The sequence below is a fragment of the Talpa europaea genome (genome assembly GCF_964194135.1).
Source record: "Talpa europaea genome assembly, chromosome: 6".
Lineage (NCBI taxonomy): Eukaryota > Metazoa > Chordata > Mammalia > Eulipotyphla > Talpidae > Talpa > Talpa europaea.
Genome location: NC_140072.1, coordinates 126,388,547 through 126,409,031, shown reverse-complemented (window position 1 = coordinate 126,409,031; position 20,485 = coordinate 126,388,547). Strand labels below are relative to the sequence as shown.

Here is a 20,485-nt window from a genome sequence, read left to right as displayed (position 1 = left end):
ATGATTTTCAGTCCAAGCCACACATTAATTTGTGCCTTTAAGCAAATCACTTAAGCCCATTAAAACTCACTTTATTCTACTGAATAATAATGCAAGTGAAGGAACTTTATATATTCTAAAGCACTGTGCTCATACAGTGTTCTGTGAGAGACACTGAATCTACGGATTCGAGAAGCCAACAAGGTGGACACAGAGTTAAAAAAAAAAACAACTACTTTGTTGGGTATTCCTATTTTTCTTAATGCCATGCAGTTTATGCAGTCAGTTGACTGGCTGAAAATAGTCATTTTTGATGACAGATGCTTCCTGCTTATGTTTAATTGGTTTAGGAAGCTCATTACAGATGCTATCTTGGAGGATGAGTTTGGTGGGAAGAGTATCTGATAACTCTAAGGCAAATGTATTTCTTTCAACTACTGAATATATCTCTCAATAAACTCAATTTTCTTTTTACTAGCTGTCTGGTAATATCCCATCGTTATAATAGCCTTTCAAACACTTTCAGTATATCGGGCTATGGATGTCTCACATATGTGTGTTTGCTGTGAAAGAGAATCATATTCATCGCATGCAAAAAGTCTACAACTGAAAATGCTTCGAGATTGTATAATGATATATCTCTCAGACACTTCCCTCTTCCTTTTAGAATCACTTTCTTACACAAAGAAGAAAAGAGGTGCTTAAAAATATCAGTCTTTACACGTGTACTATTGGTAATCTTCTCAACAGTAGACCTAAAATCTACTATTTCAATTTCATAACACTGATTAGGTGAACATGAAAATGTTGACAGAAAAATTTCAAACCAAAAAACTGAATAATGTAGAAAAAAATATACAATAATTTCACCATCAATAAAACATCCTTAAAGAATATATTATATAGACCTAAAATATTCATGTATAAATACATGCAATTATATATATATATATGAATTTAATTTTGTTAAAGAGCTATTGGTTTCTTAAACTTCATTCAGTTTAAGTAAAACCCATTAAGAACTATATAGGAAACAGGAAAACAACGGCAGCTTCTAACATTTTAAAATTGGAAATCTGATTTAAAATTCCTCATGAAGTATTTTTAAATTTATCTCTGTAACATATTTCAAATGAGAACTTAAAAAAAATTCTCTTCATATAACATCCTCCCTTTTTTTTTGCAACTTAACTTCCCTTTCCTCAAACCTCCAACTCAGCATCCATCTCCCCCAACCCCATTCGACCCTATTTTCACCCTCCTTACTAACATTACTGTCTTTTACAAATTTTTCTGATTTCAAACTTTCCACTGTCTTTCAAATTTAGAAAATATTTTAACCACGTAACCTAATTACCACAAATCTCTAGATTTAAATCTCCAAAAGCATTTAAATCTCTATAGACTATTCTATCTAAAGAGCCAAACACATTTTATAACATGTCATGTTATGTTAAGTTGACCAGACACTGAAGTCATTTCTGTAGGATTTCTTGTCAGTGTTTGCTTTAAGTTTGAGCTGTCTGCCTCAGCTTCTGTTGTGCCCATAATTTGAAAGGTCATGTTCTGTTGGCATTTGGTTTATGCAATGCTGTCTGGCAATTTATAAAAGTCTTGTGATTTTGTAAATAGAATATTGAACTTAGAAAAGGCTTACTGCATTCATTCCCTGGCCTCTAATACTGCAAAGAAGTCATTTGCTCTTGTTCACATGAGAAACTTCTGTGTCTCCCTCTCCAGCATCTGACACTCCACTCCGACTCAAAACATCATCAGTGTCATCTTTTGAGTTATCATCTCAAAAGTGAGCAGATAAGTTCATCATTAATGCATGTAGTGGTCCAAATTTTCCAAACTAAAAGCTGATGAGTAAATGCAGGAATGAAATATAAACATGACCATAAACACAACATCAAACAGAGTTCAGGGAAATTTGAGGCCTTAAGAGGAAGCATGCATGCCAAATGTTATCAAGTCTCCAATGGCCCCTGTGAAACATCTCTGTGAACACACTTCAAGGACCTGAAAAGTGAAAAACAGAAAGTCCTTCCTTACAACGTGATTCCACAGTTAATGTCAGAGCTTCTATTAAAACATTCATTGGCTAGACAGGCACAAAAGATCAATGACAGGGGTAGGGGAAGAAGCAAGCAATGCTTAATGAGCCTGCAGCAGGGGAGTGAAGACGGGGAGCCGGATGTGATTATACATAAACCCCGTAAGGAATTAGTAGATGTGCAATACAAACTTCTCCATATCAAAATTTTATTATAGGACATGATATATAACAATTCAATTTCCCAAAATTAAAACAGAAGGTAGGAATTGTTTTCTTAATGTCACTATTGTGCTTCCAAGATAATTTATTAGTTTTCTTAATGATTATCACATATTCACCTACTGGTGGACACATTATATCGCCTGTACCTAGGGTCACCGACAAATATAATATGGTAGAAACCACCCAGTTTTCTGGCTGATGCAGGTTAGTCTATGATTCAGATGAAATAAGAATGATTGAATATGAAATAATTTCATTATTTTGTGATTCTTAGGAGAAGAGTGAATTTATACTATTTATGGTATGGTTTATCATTGAGGGGTGATTTTTAACATGCAAAAGCCTGTAACTCTTCAAGTCTTCATACCCATGAAGTGTAATATGCACTAGAGTAATACACACTCACATACTAATCAACACATGCCTATTTGCCCCAAACATACAATTACTCATGACCTAAATCACCTCAGGGAAACACCTAGTCTGGTATAGGCATCACAGCAATTAACTTGCTGTTGAGAACATGCCAAGCCATTTGCCTTTTTAGCCATATCATCTCCTGGTGTTATAGGGCACAACAACTGAATTTCCATAATCATGAGAAGAACAAAACTAAACATCTACTGGTCTTGGAAAAAAACAAGTGAACAGATGGATCGATGATGAATACTAAATAAGTCAATATTATCTGGTGAATCAGGCTCCTAATAATCACAGTCTGTGCAAGTGCAGCAGGACTCATGTTATAAAGGCAGTTTACACATTACATGCATTTCCTAGTTAATGATGTAAATAGTATTAATTTTATACGTGTTACCAACAAAGCGGTTCTCTTATCTCAATTCATTCGCTAAATTTCTCTTCGTTTGGTTCAGCCTTAAAACACAGAATTGGCAGAACTAGCCTCTTAGTTTTTAACTCTGGCAAAAAGACTATATAAATTTTACCTAAAAATAGAGGCATTAGTATTATACATTATTAAATAAGATTATCCCTAGCCATTTCTTTTTTATTATCTCAATGTATCCCTAACCAAAACACAACATTTACGTCATTCAGCTGGTATGTGTTGTGATCACTATCCTTTAACCACCCATCTGTGAAAGTCTTGATGGAAAGAGAGAAAAGCAAACCACGGAAGAGGAAAGAGGCAGGGTAGCAGGAAGGGAGGAAGCAAAGGAGGAAACCGGTAATCATGATGCATTGCCAGGGTAAGTGCTCCCCGATTACAGAAGATTTTTATTTATTAATTCAAACGAACTTCCATTACCTCTTATGAGAGAATTGTGAAGGTTTGCAAATTCATTTACAAACTGGCTTTGGCAACTAATTTCTATTTCCTCTTTGGCCAGCTGTGCAGAATTCATTCTCAAATGCTCTATTAAAACATTCTAGGAAAGATTCCCCTAAAGTTTCCCAGTCTATTAAAGGTTTACTTCCAAAAGGAGCTCATTCTGATCCCATTTAGTACAGCACCCTTGTGTATGCCAGATGGTAACAAGAGCTACATCTTTGCAAATGTCATTCTGAGTTTCACCTTTGCAATGAAATCCCCTTACTCTACCTTTATTTTACATAAACTATAAAAACATGAACAAAGATTTGCCAAATGAGGATTAAGGGAATGTAATTTTGCTAAATATTCTAGAAATAATTTGAGAAAAATGGGGAAATTTGTGGTTGTCTTGGGAGGATGGGTAGGAGAATATTTGACAGGGATTCTAGCTCCAATTTCAGATTTATTACTTAAAAATATGACCTTAAACAAATCATTTAATATTGCTGAACCTAAATGTTTCAGCTGAAAAGATGAACTGGTTAAAAATTTAAGTACATCTTAGAGCTCGAAAATGTTTAATTCTAATATGTTTCAAATCATTCTCACATTTAGTTCAGAAACAGGTATTATAGATGTTACCTAAGATTTATTTAGGTAAGTCTTATTTCACTTAAGTCTTATGTCAGCCCTCCCTTACATTCACTTCATTCTTTATCTTTTTCTTTTATATTTTGTGCTTGGAATTGTTTTTAATTTACAGTATATATTGCCTATAGATTGAACAGTATCCATCACTACTACTACTACTAGGGTCTTGAGAGTGGGAATCAAGTTAAAATGAGGTCATCTGGGTGGGTTCTTACCCCATGTGATTAGTGTCTATAAGAAAAGGTGACCCAGACAGGCATGCACAGGGTGAAGACTGTATGAAGAAACATGGGAGGATGTCATGTGAAGGTGGGGGTCTAACCTGATGCCTCTTGCAAGTCAAGGAATGCCAGTGGCTGCCAGCAAGCCACCAGAAGCTAAGAGAGAGGAATGTAGCAGATTCCTCTCACTCTCCTCAAATGGAGTCAACCTTGCTGACACCTTAATTTCAGACTCCTACCCTCCAGAACTGTGACTTAATACATTTGTTATTTTAAGTCACCCAATTTGTGGTAAATTGTTACAAGCTGTTTCAAAGACACTTAAAGACTGCACAAATCATCAGTAAGCAGGGTTCTCCCTGGTGGTATAAGGGGTTAAGTCTCAGTGCTATCACCACTAAGGCTTGAGTTCTATCCCCAGCCAGGGAGCTAACCTACTCGCACAGCAGACCTCTCCTGCCTTGCCTGCTGCTCCCCTCAGCAGTGTATTTCAGTAGATCTGCCTGTTCTGCTCCCCACTCTGTCTCTGGTGAATCCTTTCACCCCCTGCACTTTTGGCCTACAACCCAGTTCTTCTAAGCACAAAAAAATAAAAATAAATAAATCCTCCAGTGTTCCACTTCAAGAATTTATCCACATGACCCCAGCCATGTGCCCACCATAATTGTAATACAGAACATTATTATATTTTAGATACTAATGCCTTGTGTTATGTATGAATTGTGAAGATCTTCTCCCAGTCCATAATTTTCCACTTTTGTGGTGGTTTCTCTTGTTCTACAGCAGTTTTTCATTTGATGTAGTTCCATGGTTATATTTTTGCTTTTTTTTTTTTTTTTGTCATTTGGAGTCAAATCTCCAAATATATCTGGAAGTCTGATGTCAAGGAGTGTATCACTTATGTTTTCTTTACTTTTGTAAAGATTTATTTATTTATGCATATAAGAACTGGGGTACAGGCCAGAGGGGCGTGTGTGAGGGGGTGTGGGGGGGTGAAAGGATTCACCAGAGACAGAGTGAAGAACAAAACAGGTGGACTGACTGAAATACACTGCAGAGGGGAGCAGCAGGCGAGTCAGGAGAGGTCTGCTGTGCCATGTGGGTAGCTCCCTGGCAGGGGATTGAACTTGTGCTGCAGTGGCTGCAGTTAGCTTCACAGGCTGTGTCTCAACTCCTTGTACCACAAGGGAGGTCCCTACTTATGTTTTCTTCTAAATATTTTGTAGTTGCAGGTTATAACCTGCAATCACTTTTGTTTTCTTCTAAATATTTTATAGATGCAGGTTATACATTCATGTCTTTAATCCATTTTGAATTATCTTTTTATACAAGGTGTAAGTTACTGCTCTAATTTTGTTCTTTTACATTTGACTGTCCATTATTTCACCATTTTTAGATAAAAAATTTCTTTTTCCCAGCAAAACAATAGTTGTCACACCTTGTTGGATCCAGAGATTATAACATTTGTTTAGATATATGTATTTTAGACCTATTAAGATCATAATTAGTACTTTTACCATTTCAATAAGAAACTTAAACTCTATTGAGTCACTCCCAATCTTTGTCATACATTTTGTTTTAACATATAATATACATTCCAAAACACATTATATTTCTCCTATTTCTCAGGTCTAATTCACCATAAATATTCCCAATAAAACCTTTTTGTAATATCTCTGACAAATTTTGGTGTTAATATTTTCTGCCTTCCCATAACATATTGGGAAATATTATATCTTTCGTATATATTTCCTAAAACTGCTTGTGTGAGATTAGTCTTATTCATAACTTTAATGGGTATAAGATTAACCATATTCATACCTTAAATTGTTGGAAGAATAGACCAGATATTCCATCTGTGCTAAGGATTTTTTTGTGGGAAATATATTAATATAGATATAGTTTCTATTATAGATACAGAGCTGATTTAGATTTTCAAAATGTCTTCTTATTCTAATGTTTTAAAGATTTTTCAGTACACTTCATTGCTGCCTGCAGTTTGATGCTTCTCACTGGGATAAATTTTCCTTAGCTGGATAAACTAAGGTGTTTCTTTTCTTTTCTTTTTTTTTTAAAGATTTATTTATTTATACGAGCACTGGGTACAGTAAAAAGTGTGGGAGGGAGAGAGAATTCACCAGAGCCAGAGCGGGGAGCAGAACAGGCAGACCGACAAAGTACACTGCTGAGGGGAGCAGCGGGCAAGACAGGAGAGGTCTGCCACACCATGTGGCTTTCTCCCTGGCCAGGGATCGAACTTGCTCTGTAGAGGCTGTGGATTGCTTCATAGTGTGGTGCTTAACCCCTTGTGCCACCAGGGAGGCACCCTTTTTTTTTCTTTTTTTAAAAATTTATTTATTTATACAAGAACTGGTTATAGTCAGAAGAGCGGAATGGTAAGAGAATTCACCAGAGCCAGAGCGGGGAGCAGAACAGGCAGACTGACAAAGCACACTGCTGAGGGGAGCAGCGGGCACAGCAGGAGAGGTCTGCGTACCATGTGGGACCCTCACTGGTGGCCGGGGATCAAACTGGCGCTGCACCACCAGGGAGGCCCCCTTTTTTGTTTCTTTATGTGCCACATATGAGTGAAATCATACAGCATTTGTCTCTTTTTTTTGGTCTGCCTTATTTCACTAAGCATTATGTCCTCCTGGTTCACTTATATTGCTGCAAATGTCAGGATTTCAGATCTCTCTCTCTTTTTTTTTGTATCAGAGTAGTATCCCATTGCATATATATACCACATCTTTATCTTGTCATCTGTCCATTAACACATGAATCATTTCCAATTTTTGGCCCTCATGAATAACTCTGTGATGAACATGCAGGCACATATATCAGTTCAAATCAACATTTTTGTGTTCTCCAGGAAAATACACCAAAGTGGCATAATTGGAACATTCAGAATTTCTATATTTCATTGTTTAAGGAATCTCCACATGGTTTTCCTTAATAGCTGCACCAACTGACATTACCACCAATGCTGTACATGGGTTTTCTCCTTTCCACACACTAACACTTTCTCTTTGTCTTTTGGGTAATAGCCATTCTCACTGGTGTGAAGTGATAGCTCTTTGTGGCTTTATTTGTATTTCCCTAATAATTAAAGGATGAACATTCTTTCCTGTGCCTATTATCCATGTATTTGTCTTTGTGAATTGCCTATTTAGATTGTCTGACCATTTTTTAGTCAAATTGTATGTGGGTGGATTTTTGTTTCTAAGTTGTATGGGTTCTTTATATATATTGAATATTAATCCCTTGTCAATTTTTTTTTCCCCTTTAGGAGGATGTCTTCATTTTGATCATGGTTTATTTCACTGTGCAGAAAATTTTAGTTTGCTATATTCTAATTTATTTACTTTTGTTTTTATTTCAGTTGCATTGGAGTTGAATTATCAAAGACATTTCTAAAAGTGATATCAAGGGCATAAATTCCTGCTTACTTCTATGTATTTTATGGTTTCAGGTAATTTTCAATTGATTTAATTTAAATGACTTTGAATTGATTTTTTCTAGTGTTAGATACTGTTCTAACTTAATTCTTATACATGTGGTTGCCCACATTTCCGTGGCAGATCACATCCATTTCAAGACTATCTCCCAATCACTATCAGATTATGGAAAATTTCATTCTGCTCTTTGGAACCCTCTGGCATAGTCTCTCAGACATGCACAAAGTATTTATGCCATAGAGAAAATAAATCATCTGTGTTCCTGAATACTTTACCCCAAGATACGTCTGGTGCAGCCCCAATCCTTAGCTCCCATTCACAACTAGAAAGTGCACCCAGAGAAATAAACATTGTCAACAGTTCACATTGGAATATTTCTCTAATCTTCAAATTTTAGTACTTCTGTTTTTTTCTCTTGTCCTATCTTTTTGCCTAAAAATTCATAATTTTGTAATTTATCTGACTTCTAGTCATTGCAGGACCACTCCGACCCACACAACATAGTTGACACACAAATTATTTTTTAGTACTTTACATATAATCATAAAAATAGAAATTTCTCATTATTATAATGATCTTTGGGCATATGTTATTGGGTTCCTCCTGCCTCATCTTGAAAAGATGACCTAAAGAGACAATGAAATATACCAAGAGCAGTAAAGAGGCATTGTAACCTTTGCTGAGGAAGTAGCTTAGAATGTGACAATATTATCTTGTTTTCAGTCAGTTGGCCATATGTAATTCAAATGTGTGATACCTGAGTCCTTCAGTGGTGCTCCTGCAGAGAACTCTGTAATCACATAGGTGTCACAGAAGAAATAATAAGGATTATTACTGTGAACTAGCTTCTTCAGGTGGTGCCGAGTTAGTAATTTATTTTGGTTTGTAAGGTTCTGGTTAAAGAGGAGAGAAACAACAAACAGGTCCAGAGAAATATAATGGAGTGAATGACAGAGAGGGATATCATCCTTTACTATCAAATGATAGGAGGGAAGACTAGGGGAGTGCTGAGAGAGTCAAAATGTGATTGGTTTTATAAGAAGAAAGTACTAGAGGAGCAAAGACATGTCAGGGCCATCTCATCACCTGGAATATTCAAGAAACCAGCAGATGACACAGAGACACAGGAAGACCTTAGTACATTAGGATTTTGTACCATCACAGATTGCAAACTATGTTGGTGATTCAAATGACCCAATAAATTCTCAGCCTGACAAATAGTACTAAAGATAACTATCTGCGGTGCTCTTGGAGAGATCTATGTTTTTCCCACTTGAAAATAATAAAAATAGCTTTTTATTATTATAGAAAAATTCATTCTGATTATAGAACTTTAGATATACAGAAAAAAAAAAACTTCTGCAGTTCAATAAAAACTTTCAATATTTCAATTTTAAATGTCCATCATAGTACTCTTGTCAGTGGTTACCTGGCATTTCGCCCAAGCATCTGCACCAGGTAAGTGCTCTTGTTTGAAACCTACTTGGGTGTGTCTATTATTTCAGATCTCTGTCTGGTGTTTGGATGCTAAGTTCTGCCTGCTGATTCAGGAATATTAATCTTTATCCTTCTGAACCCTACTGCACCAGTATGATGTTTGTTTCATGAACGCTATTTAATAGGATACTATTTAGTTCTACTAGTACACAATTTACACAAAAAGAGCCTGGAAAATGAAGTATTACTTTTTACCCCTTATCATTTAATTCATAATCCAAAAGCTAATATTTTCTTTTTTTAAGATTTATTTATTTATGCGGATAAAGAGCTGGGATGTAGGCCAGAGGTACGGGGAGTGAGAGGATTCACTAGAGACAGAGTGGGGAGCAGAACAGACAGATCTACTGAGATACACTGCCGAGGGGAGCAGTGGGTAAGACAGGAGAGGTCTGCTGCGTCATGTGCTAGCTCCCTGGCCAGGGATTGAACTTAGGCTGCAGAGGCTGGGGATAGCTTCACAGTACTGTGCCTAAACCCCTTGTGCCATCAGGGAACCCCCCCAAAGCTAGCATTTTCATTTAAAATTAAGTATTAGCTACCTTTGTTATATATTCCAGAAACAGCATGAGAATGACTTGAATGCAATCTGACTTCCTTTTAATGCTGCTCTCACCTCCTGAGACTTTCCTCTCTTTCCCATGTATTTAGTATCACATGGATGTTTATCTTTTCCTGCAGGGGTCCCTCGAATTGTACAATTGCCCCTTCTTTCAATCATAATCCTGTCTCAAACAATATTGCTATCCCCCTCTCTGTAGGTGATTCCATTTAAGCATTAGGAAAAATATGACCAGCTGATTAGACAACTTTAATTACACAGACCCTTAACATTGCAAAGAGGGTTAGACTGCCAATTCAGAGCATCTAGGCACCATCACTGATTCCTGTTCTCTATTAGTTATAGCTAGAAATCAGTAGGGGATAAACAATTGAAATGAAATCTGAGTGCGTGTGTTTATGTGTGCAAGAGAGATTGTCTCAATGAATGTACGTGTGTGTGTGTGTGTGTGTGATAGCAGCTATTGCATGTAGTTATCTCCAGGTCTGACAGGGAAGGATTCATCTCCAAGCTCGCTCACATGGTTATTAGCAGAACTTATTTCCTTGTGAGCTGTTGGACTGAAACTCATTTGGTTCTTTGCAACATGGGCCACTCCATAAAGTGTCTCAGAACATGGCAGTCTAGCAAGTGTCCTCAGAACAGCAGGAGAGCGAGAGGACCAGCAAGATGCCAGCCATAGCTTCTTGCAACCTAGTCCCAGAAGTAACATCCCATCACTGTTGCTGTGTTCTGCTCAATAGAAGCCAGACACTAGGTCCAGCCCACACCGAAGCAGAGAGGTGCACACCAGGACATGCACCAAGAGGTGGAATCCATGAGAATACGACAGAAACTGCCTATGACACCATCCCAGATAATGACCACCTTCCTCTTAAAATACTTACTTGAAGCTCTATCACCTAGAGTACAGCTTTTTTTTTTTTTTTTAAGTACTGCCTCTCACCCTCGAAATTAAACTGGTAAACAGAGCAGTTTTTTTCTCTTCATTGCCACCAACGTTGTGCAAGGTCCATGCTCATACTAGAGACTATCTACCTGCCAAGCTGCTCTCTTCAGAACCTGGGCATTGCTGACATGCAGGTGCCTAATTTTGCCCATGCCAGAAAATCCTTCCAGGTCCCTCTTCCCCATTCTCAACTCTGAGGAGTGTTGATTATTTTCTACACCTCATCTCTACTTCTCACTGTCATCAGAGCTTCTGTAACAGTACTTCTGCCAGCCTTTTCTTTCTTCAACTTTTTGCAATGTCATCTCCTCTATTCCTGTGTAATTCCAAGTAACAGGGTTCTTTTCTAAGCATTTTCTAACAATGACTGCTCCTGAGCAATGTGACCTGACTACTCGCATCAATTGTAATATCCAGTTTCTTATTCAGTTTTCTTTCTTGAGTTCAAAAATGATTCTAGAGCAAAGCAAACTTAATTTTCTATTCTGAGGTGTGAACACTGATGATGCTGTGAGACATTTCTAAGAATTGCTAAGATTTTATTGCCTGAATAGATTCTATCATTTGTGTATGCTTAGTTATACTATTTGTTTATATTTTCCTATGATATTTCAAGTTTGGTAAATGAATCATTTGTATTTATTAAGCTCCTATGTATGAGAAACTAGGGAAACAAATTTAGTAATAGTAAAAACCTAAATCTTAAAAATTGTCCAGAGTCATCATTGCAATTATGCAAACACAATGTCATTTATCTTTAAAAAATCTTTCAATCTGAAAGATGCTCAGTGAAGAAATATGACTTTCTTAGAAAAGGTACTACAAGCCAGGCATATTTAACACAAAATTAAGAAAAGGGCATTTGGCAATTTATATTCTGAATAAGATTTTAAGAATCTCTATTTGTTAAATAGCTATAAGAAAATATATAAATTTAAATAATGTTGATTCACAGGAAAAGTATAGGGTTTCATAAATTGTGTCACTAAACTTTCCTGACCTTTATATATTCAGTTTTCTCCCTTGTTTACAATCTAAGCTGTAAAGGTATAACCATCAACCAATCAAAATGAACACTAAAAGGTCAGTGCCTTACATATTATAGTTGCTTTTCAAAAAATGTGTAAGGCATTCAAATTCTGGCACATTCTTGCAAGTCCAAACTTGTAAAATAAATCCTGGTGACATAAATGAGACCCAGGTTCCTGGTAAAAATTGTAATAAACATGAGAAGAAAGTCCAATTCCCCATCTTTTTTATTTTCCTATGCTAAAATTATTCTCCAAAATTCTAGTAAGCTAGTAGAGAAATGAGACAAAACAGTGTCAAGAAGGTCATAAAATATAACAATCTTGCAACTATTTTCCAGGCTTCAAAGTTCAAAATTAAGAACTTTCTTAGATTTACAAATTAGCACACACAGTTATTTTGGAACTACTTACAGGTTTTAATAATTCTATTAGGGCAGCTATCCATCTTATTGGTTATTTGTTAATAAGTGATAATTATGAGATAGGACAATTTGTCTCACAAATTATCTCAGCATGTGAAGCAAAGAAACCCAGTATCAAGAGTAAACATCTTTTTTTGTATAGTGAACTTGATTAGAAATGGTTTCTATTTAATTTGCTTATTATATATATAAAAAGCAAAACAAGAAAATAACTTGTGTATTTTAAAACATTTTTAAAAATTGTTGATCTTATTGCCAATAGGTTTTATCTATTCTGACGAGAGGAAGGCTTGGCATCTCTAGGAACATACCTATGGAATAAAATTAGAGCTAAAAATAGAGAAAAACAGACTGACCTATTGATTAGCCTAAGGCTGGAAGCCAAGTCTGTCAGTAATATGAAAGCATCTAACCATAACTGAAACTAATATGCTGTTTCTGTTCTGAATGAAGCTGAGGTCAGACAGAGAATGCTTGCCTCCCTGGCCTCATTTACAGGAAAGTTTTGAGAAGTTGGAAAAACTATGAGAAAAAAGCAAATGTGATGGTTTGGGAATTAAGCCATAGACAGAAAGTATGTTCTAAGGTGTTAGGATAAGCACCTAATTAAGAGCCCGCAGGCTGAAGCAAGAGGAGGCTGATTTGGAACTGGATTTTCACACCTCTACGGTTCAGAGAAAAAAGTGAAGGCAGTGTCTCCACAGAAGCTTCAGGCTTCTGGGCTCTCTCAGGCTACAAGTCTGTGGCTGTTAAAGGCAAAAGGCCAGCCCTTAATCTAGCCATTGTGTTCTGAAAACCCTGAAAACTTCACCATGTGCCTCCGGTAAATTGTCATCCTATAGATAAAGGGCACCTCAAAATCCCAAAGCTTCAGTTTCTCCAAATACAGCTTCCTTTTAAAATTATATGGCCAGCAATTAGTTACTGCTTCATCTGCATTTGTGAAATTATTTCAGTGGTTACATTTCTGTAGATCATGTGACAGCTGGGACAGTGTTGCTGTCACTGGAATGATGTTACAAAGTTTTCAGGGGTGGCATTTGTTGCAAGCTGCTTCTAACAAAAACTGAGAGGGAGTTTATTTCTTCTTTTCCTTTGGCCAGATCATGAAAGCAGGTGACTGGAGGAAATCACCTTTATTTTCAATTCTCAGATTGTTCTACATTTTAATATTTTTACTGTAGTAACAGATTTACAGCACTCTGTACCATTTAGAGGTACACACTGATAGCCCCCTAGTATGTAGGTTACCACACCACACCCACTGCCGAGGCACCCATAGTTCTCCACCATAGTCCACAGGGCCCCTCCACACTTTGCTCCCCACATACTCCGTCCCTTTCTGGTAGTCTCAGTTCTATAGTCAGATTTTAGGTTTTGTTTTGGTTTTGTTTTACCTGACCCCACTTTTGTTTGGTTCCCCTATATTCTACACAAGTGAAACAATCCAGTATGTCTTTCTCCTTATTCCTTACAATAGATCCCCTCCAGTTCCACTCTTGTTGCAAATGTCAAAAATTATCTCTTTTTTTACACTGATTAGGAATCCATTGTTTATATAGACCACATCCTTCCTCATCCACTCATATGGCCTTGGGCACAAAGGTTGGATCCATAAGTTGACTACTGAAAAAAGTGCTGCAAGGAACATAGGAGTGCATGTATCCTTCTGAATTAGTATTTCTGCTTTTTATCTACAAGTAGAATTGCTGTATCAGATGATAGATCTATTTTTAATACTTTGAGAAAGCTCCGTACTATTTTCCAGTGTATGCACTGGACTGCTCTATATTCCCACCAACAGTTCCTTTTTCTCCACATTTTGCCACCACTTATTTCTGGCCTTTTTTTTTTTTTTCCCCCCTGGGTCATCCTTACTTGTGTGAGATGGAATCTCATTGTGGTTTTGATCTGAATTTCTCTAATGACAAGTGATGATGAGAATTTTTTCATGCGCCTGTTGGTTTTCTGTATGTCTTTGGAGAATTGTCTAGTTATCTCTTCTACCCATTTTTTAAATTGGGTTGTTTTCTTTTTGTTAAATTACCTGAGTTCTTTGTAGATCTTGCCTATCAGCCTCTTGTCAGATGCATGGCGTACAAATATTTTCTCCCACTCAGTAGGGTACCTTTTTGTTATAGTGAATTTCTTTTGCTGTGCAGCTTTTTAGTTCGATGTAGTTATGTTCATTTATATTCTACTTTGTTTTTCTTGCTGTTGAAGATGAATCCATAAAGACATCACTGAAATGATTATAACAAAGTGTGTTGCCTAATTTTTCTTCTGCATCTTTTATAGATTCAGCTCTTACACTGAAGTCTTTAATCCATTTTAGGTTAATCTTTGCATATGGTATAGACAGTGGTCTAGTTACTTTTTTTTTTTTTTGGATGTGGCTGTCCAATTTTCCCAACACCATTTGTTGAACAGATTTTCCCTTCTCCACTGTATACTCCAGACTCCTTTGTGGTAGACTGATCGTGTAAGTGTGGGTTTATTTCAGGTCAGCAGTCTTTTTAGAAAGGAGTCACTCTGTACTTGGCTATAATCCCATCAAAAATGTAACTGTAAATGTATTACAAATGGAAGAAAAAAAGTTTGACCACTGAGAAACTTCAATGACTTTCTGCAAGTCTGAGGTTTTACTGTCTAGAAGGAATCCCCCGCTCTGAGTAGATACAATGCCAGGAATAGAGGTAGTTTTACAACTGTAGATAAGAACAGTGAATAAGAGCAGTAATCAAGAAGATTGGAGAGTCACCTATGTCTACAGCTCTATGGGGCAACCTTGACATGCTTCTCAAAATTAACCCCTCAAACTCTGCTCTTCGTGCACAGAATGAAGCCACAGAAATACCTATGATAATATCACATTTTTCAAGGAGATTCAGGAATAGCTGAGTAAGAGCTAGACACGAGGGAACATGATAGTGAAGACTTGTATGACTTCTCATCAAAGAAGAGAATGGATTAACAACACCATAAACACCAGGGGTAGAGATGTACATCCAAGCCACAGCTCCCAACCTGCATTTCTCAACATGCTACAACCTGTTGGCTCATGAGCAATCCCTGAGAAAATGTGTTATCTTCAAATCAAGTATAATATAATAGGTTAAAGGAGTGTTCTTAGAGTGGGTTTGAGGTTACAATGAAAATTTACTGAACATGTAAACTTACTCAAAAGGGAAGGAAGGAATTATGTCTGTATTATTTTTATTTTTTAAAGATTTATTTATTATTTTTATGCATACAAGAGCTGGGGTACTGGCCAGAGATGTAGGGGGTGAGAGGATTCACCAGAATGGGGAACAGAACAGGCAGACTGACTGAAATACACTGCTGAGGGGAGCAGCAGTGAGACAGGAGAGGTCTGCTTTGCCATGTGGGTTTCTCTCTGGCCATCTGGGGATAGAACTCATGCTACAGAGGCTGCGGATTGCTTCATTCATAGTGTGGTGCTTAACCCCTTGCACCACCAGGAAGGCTCTGTCTGTATTATTTTTAAAGAAAAAATACTGATTCACTTGGACTTAAGTGGTTAAAGGAGAGATGTTGGGGATAACATATTCTCCTATTGCATAGCACAAGGACTCAGAAAACATGTTCAGTAAAAGTGTTAGTTGGTCTTTTCAGAAAAACATATTTTAAACACTTGATAGTGGGTAGGAAATAGTTAACTTTACCAAAGTAATTTCCAGATGAATCGAAAAGTTAAAGGTTCAATGTAGAAGTACAAATGCATTCAGATAGGAGCTGACATTTACATAATCTCAGATGAGGCAAAGGCATTTAACATAAACCAGAGCTGGAAATCATAAGGGAAGGGTTCACAGATCAAGTAGATAAAATTTCAAATCTCCATGTTCCAATTAAAATTCTGTCTTGTTTAGTAAAATCATATAAATTATAATTAGCATGATTACAACTATATCTCTCTATGTAGATACCTGTATAAACATGTAGTATTTATTATAAAGAAAGAAATGATATATATAACATAGTTAGGTCTACGTTTCAACATATTTTGTACATAAAATTGATTTTCTGTGTAAGTGATGTGGGATTTAAGAGCTAGAGGAAAAAAATAATGTCCAATAGAGAGGTAAAGCAAGGTTTTGCATGTGAGTGCAGGTGAGTTCACAAATATGCACCTTTGCCTATGCTAACACACTGATCTTGAAATTAACGTTGGTGGGAAATTCAGCCCTACCATGGAGAGCTGATTGATTCCCACATGTTCCATCAGGAAAAGGTAAGAATGCTCCATTGCTATTATCATCCATTTGGGGATTTGGAAAAAAACACCATATCTTACTAGTCTATTCAACTACTCATTTTCTGAGTAAATGACTACATGGGGACAAGGACAGGATGGTGGTCTATGTTGCCAGAATTAAAGAGAAAACAAAACAAAAAATCCCACAGGTTTATGGCTTTTTCCAATATATTCATAAACCATCAACATAGAGCTCGATACTGAACATTTGAGGGAGGAACTGTTTTTCATATTACATTTAGTTTTTATTTACTCCTTAAAAGAAAGAGGAGAAATTATTTTCCAAGTGCTGTCTTAAAGATAACCCCAAGCTTGCTCTCTTAAGTACCTCAACACTTCTTTAGATAAGCATTTTATGTTAACATTTCCTTATGTTGATCATTTATTGCATTGTTCTAAAGAAAAACTACTATATCTTTGGCCAAAAGTGGTTAAAGAAAATAACTACATGTTCAATACTAATATTTTAAATATTTAGCATCAAATATTTCATTTATGGTAACTTGTATATGGTATTTCTAGAGAGTCTCTTCACATTTCCCTAACATTTCAAACTGAGGTAATTGGGTTCAAAGGTGTGCCCAAGTCAGAAAATAAAATTAAGTTATTTGCTCAATTCTTAACTCCATTTTTCTGTGTTAAATTGTTTATGTTGTGTGACAATAAATAACTAGTTTTAACATATAGAAGAGGTCATAACAGCGTACTGACAAGGGAAAGTTATATCTGAAGCCAGCTTAGTTACGAGAAATTAGACTTTAATATTATATACAAAAATAAGTAATAACAAATAGACATATTCTTTAGTTAATACTCTTCTTATAATATGTATAAGAAAATATGTAGAGACTTACTTTCCCTTTGAATACAAATGCAAATTGAAACATGAGTTAAATTTTGAGCACAGTTTAGTGATGAAAATTAAGCAAAACTTTATGGCTCTAATATGGTATTAATGTCAAAAATAATTGAAGAACAAAAATAATCTATGATGAAAATGAGCATAATTATTAAAAGTGAAGAAAAAAACCCTAATGTCTTTTACTTATTTTTACTTCCTGGAAAGAATCAAGATATCCATGAAGAAAACATAAGCAAAAGAATTTGAAATGGAAATTTAAAAGCTGCCATACTGTCATTTTATGAGTTCTGTTTATTATATATTTGTCAATAATAACTATATTGGCTAAGTGGATACAGGAAATGCTAGTCAGGGAGAAAAAAAATGTGGAACAGTTGAAATGAGCAAATTCACAATGAGTGCAAAATCAGCTTTGGACATTATCAGAGATACAGGCATGAACATTTTGACACTCCCAACGATCCACTAACCAATAGGAATAGTCTGTCAATTACACCTACACTACCTAAATATTCATTTTCTCTATTGACAATCTCAACATACACGGTCCTCAAATTTCTCACAATGCATGCATGAATATATGTACATCTATACTATATGTGCATGAATACTATACAAACATAACCCTGTTGTAATGCTAGGAGTGATTACTACTTATCACCTATTCTCTTTCCTCTAAACTTCTCTTTCCAAGTTTCCTCAATATGCAGTATTTGTTTCTTCATCTGTTCCTTTTTCACCATCTACTACTATCTGCTTCCTTCTATTCATTGAATCAGTTCCCCCAAAAGAACTAAACATGGTATAATATTCAAATTCAATGAACCGATTGTGTCCATATCTTACTCAGTTTAGCATTTAGCACTACTAGAACTTCCCTTTGAGTTCCACTGAATTCTGAAGACTAGGTTTTCTTTTTTCCTGTTTCTTTGACCATTATTTCCTCATCCTTTTCTATAGTGTTTTCTTCACCCAACCATGTATTTAATATTATACCAATAATCTGGCTTGTACCTTTTTATTTACTTATTACTTGTTGTGAATGACCTTATTCATAATCATAATCCATCTATGCCTAATAAGCTAATGTCTTTAGAGTCAATATTTTCTGCTCAAATTACTCCTTGTATTTATAAATCCTGTAATCTATTGAACACAAAGTCAGTCAAACTAATACCCACTTGTCTCTCTAGAGATATCTTCTTCAGCTCTATAGCCATTGCTTCTGATTTCTCTTCCAAGATTAATGCTACAGACTTGAATTTCATTCTTGCTAAATCATCTAATCAAGAAATTCTTTAAAATAAGACCCGTAAATATCCCCACTGTCATTAACATAAATGTCACATTATTTGGGATTGTATACACAGACAATTATATTCTTTCATCATCCCTTTAATTAACTTTTCATTCAATCAGACCAGGATTCTTGGGTTCCGTTGACTGAACAAGGTTGTTTTTAGTTGATGCATTTCTTCATTTTCCTTTTTTCCCTTCTTTTTTAAATTTTATTTTATATATTTTTACATCATTTTTCATTTTTGCACAATGTATGCATTTTCATCTTGGTTATATTCCCCATATAATTCCCACCCCCCCTCTTATTTTGACCCTAATCCCTCCTTCCCTTCCTACCCCCATAGTGTGTCTTTGGTTCATTCTTTTTAATTCAATACTCTTCCTGTTGTCTGAAAATTTCCTAGCTGATATGACTCACCGCAATTATCAACTTTTGGGAGAAGGATTATCTGAAACAATTGTCATTTGCATTCCTTGCAAATTATATTTTTAAAATGTATATACCACTTCTCTATAGTACTTTTTTCACAGTGTCATCGTTGTTTTTGTCATTTTGACAGGGGGATGATTATCACGGAAGAAACAACTGCTAGCAAAAAAGGTGTTATTCTCTATTTTCCAACTTTACACAGAATCTTGCTGTGTTTGGGGCAGTAAAGTGTCAGGATAAACCACTCTGTCTCTGGTGAATTCTCTCATCCTCCCGCACCTCTGGCCTGTACCCCAGTTCTTGTATAAATAAATAAATAAATCTTAAAAAAAAAACTATTGATTTCCAAGATTTTTGGGAACCCAAAGAGCTTCATATGACCTGACAGACTTCAATAAGAGTCAACCAGAAGTCTACTGGTTATGATCATGGGAGAAGAGAAGCCTCAGCTGTCACATGCCATGTGCCATCTGACTTTTCCACTTCTTCGTGGGATCACAGAAACAATGTTAGCAGAGGCAGCAGTCTTTCTGGGACTACTGGGAAGAGAGATGCATGTGAAGGATGACACATGGGAAGAAGTAAGTGCTGATTCTGTGATGATATGACAAAACTATTATGGAGACTTGATAGTCACCATCTGCCCATGTCTATTAAAGTCACCATATTTGGGTTTCTGTTTAGGTTATAAACAGTTCTAAGTGAAACAATTTTCCAGGTGAAAAGGGAACCCTTGAAGACAGGATCTTTATTCTATTAAGTTATTTATCTTATTGACTAGTTCAATTCCTGATACACAGTAGATGATTCCATACAAGTTTTAACTGAATGCAAAAATGACTAAATAGCACAAAGAAAACTCTATAAGAAAATCCTTCCTAAAGTCAGAACACTAAAGAAAAATGTCTATATCTGAATTAAAAAGGCATATGACCCCAAAAAGTTATCCATAGCTTCAGAAGCTTCTATTTTTTCATTTGAGTTAAATACATTTGCAAGCATGAGAAAGTGATGGCTTGTTAGCATACTGAGGTCAAGTCTACAATTTTCTTACCCTTCAATTATCCGTTAGCCTGAGAAAACGAACCTGAAAGATCTATGGCTGGGTTCCAATTAACACAGCTACCATGTCAGCCCTTGTCATTTAAATTATGAACTACTAAGTGGCAAGCACCAATTTTCCTCTTTAAATTCTGACTATTTTGAAAGATACCTGTGGAAATTTTTTTCTCTTCAGAGCACATTCCACTTTTTCATTTCTAATAGGAAGGAAATGCCTGTCCACCTA

The 20,485-nt window shown here is 36.0% G+C and overlaps 1 protein-coding gene across 1 annotated transcript in view; it reads right to left on the bottom strand.

Annotated features, from left to right (window-relative positions):
• The window catches only part of GPC5 (glypican 5), a gene marked incomplete at both ends in the record, with an annotated part of 1,071,098 nt that overhangs the window by 528,216 nt on the left and 522,397 nt on the right, over nt 1-20,485 (bottom strand). The gene's annotated exons all lie outside the window — the stretch shown is intronic.